The 2180-nt window shown below is 53.7% G+C and overlaps 1 protein-coding gene across 3 annotated transcripts in view; it reads left to right on the plus strand.

Annotated features, from left to right (window-relative positions):
• The window catches only part of ST3GAL2 (ST3 beta-galactoside alpha-2,3-sialyltransferase 2), a 45610-nt gene that overhangs the window by 33936 nt on the left and 9494 nt on the right, over window positions 1-2180 (plus strand). The gene's annotated exons all lie outside the window — the stretch shown is intronic.

Below are 2180 nucleotides of genomic sequence, written 5' to 3' on the forward strand. Positions count from 1 at the left end.
CTCCTGGTATTGCTACTCTCATTTTTGGTCCTGAGGGGGTTGTCTGTCCTGGATTCCCTGTGTTTCTAGTTCCTATCTGTACCAGTGTACATCCTCTGGTCTTGCCAGATTTGTAAGGTAGAATTGGGATCCTGATAGTGTGGGGAAGGATGCATTAAAGAACTAGAGGAAAGTTATATGTTTTCCCTGTGCTATACTGCACCCTGACTGGCTGGTCTCTTCCTTGTGACCCCAGATGAAAAGGGGATGGCCCCTCTCTCTTGCCCAGAGCCCTCCGCCCATCAGGGTACCCACTTGAGCAGGCGCAGCCCCCAGGACAAGGAGCCAGGGCAGCTTGGGAAGCCAGGGAAGGGGAAGGAAGAGCAGGCCCACAGGCTGAGACCCAAGGGGCAGCCCAAGAGGAGAGCACCTAGATAAGATAAACAGGATAAACAATCCAGAGGAGAAAACAACGGGACCCTCGGTTCCGGGGACATGGGAGAGGGGAGGCAGGTAAGGGAAGTGGGTGTTTACAAACCCAGGGACAAGGGAACAGCAAGTGATCTAAAATCAATGGTGAGGAGGGTGTAGGGCTTGATCAAGGGCAGTGTAACCGAGAGGAATTACTGAAACCAGAATGAAGGCTGAGCATGACAGTGGCACAAGAGGAAAGTAAAAGGAAATAGAGGAAAGAACGAGGAGGCAAAGGGCATTTATTGAGGTCTAAATATAGGCATGTACATATGTAAATATATATAATGATAGGGAAATAGATCTGTGTACATATATCAAGGTAGCAGACAGACATTGGGCCTCTACTCAAGTACTCCCTCAACTCTAGAACACTTTGTTCTAATAAGCTGGCTCACTTTCCCTACATGATTGCTAAAGACAAAGCCAGTGCATAGCAAATGTGGTAAAGAAAGCTGATGGTGCCCAGCTATCAAAAGATATAGTGTCTGGGGTCTTAAAGGCTTGAAGATAAACAAGAGGCCATCTAGCTGATATCCAATTGTCTACAGATGGGCTTTGAGTCTCCACTCCGCACTCATTTTCATTCACATTGATATGATTTTTTGTTCTGGGTCTTTGGTGCCTGATAACTGATTCCCATTGACACCTCATGATCACACAGGCTGGTGTGCTTTTTCCATGTGGGTTTTGTTGCTTTTCAGCTAGATGGAGGACCCCTGAGCAGTAGCTCTGCCTCCCTCCCTGCCCCTCTCTGTTCCCACTCACGGGGTGCCCAGAGTGGCAGGGTGCTGCAGGGGGTTTCTGGTGGCTGATTTAAAAAAAAAAAAGTAGATTGCCTGGCCTTTCTTAGGCACCTCTGGACGTGACCTGAGTGAGTCAAGTCCCTGCAGATCTCAGGGCCTGGTGTTGCACCCAGAAGAATGCTCTTCATGGGAGCATGCTAGGTCTGCTCCTGGGTACCCTTGAGATTGGGTTTGGCCCCAGGAAGCTGAGCTCCCAGGAGTGGAGAGGGTGGGCATCCAGTTCCTGGAGCACAGAGCTGGAGGGACCGCTGCAGCTATGGCTGCAGCACCAGTCTGGAAATCTGGCCTCAGGGGGAGCTTTCAATCAGGATGTGCGGTGGGTGGGGCGGCCTGGGAGGTCCAGGAGCCAGGTCCGACTCCAGGCCAGATGTGCAGGGACACAGCCAGGTTCGCGTGATCTGGCAGCCTGGAGCCAGGGCCCTGCTTGCTCTAGCTCCCCTGGGCTTGCAGCTTGGCCTTTGTTTCTCTCTAGGGCTAGTCCTCAGACCTCCCCTGTGGCTGGCCACTTCTCCAGGGAGCCTCAGGCTGGGTGCCACCAGGGCCCCTGGGCCTCACTGAGTTGCTAATACAGAGAAGAGGGGACCTAAGGGCCCAGAGGGCTGGTGGGTGGTATTGAGCCCAGTAACCAGGGCTTCCGATGCAGGCTCTGTGCCCTGAACCAGAGCTGGGCTGTTCTTAGTGGCTGCCTGAGCTGATTCTGAAAAGCCTCAGCTGCTCTCGGCCACCCAGAGGAAAGAGGACCAAGAGCCCAGGAACCGGCCTGGCCGTCCCTTTTCCCGCAGAAGGCCTCCCGGCTGGCTCATGGAGAAGCTCAGACCGAGACCACCAAGCGAGGGGCACAATCCCCTGAGCCACTGTCTCCGGGTTTCACCTGAAACAATCTGCATATACGCTGACGGGTCCTTCCTCTGGCGGGGGTGGGGG

This window comes from Echinops telfairi, unplaced genomic scaffold, assembly GCF_000313985.2.
Source record: "Echinops telfairi isolate 266 unplaced genomic scaffold, ASM31398v2 ScPeMD7_2291;HRSCAF=2852, whole genome shotgun sequence".
Lineage (NCBI taxonomy): Eukaryota > Metazoa > Chordata > Mammalia > Afrosoricida > Tenrecidae > Echinops > Echinops telfairi.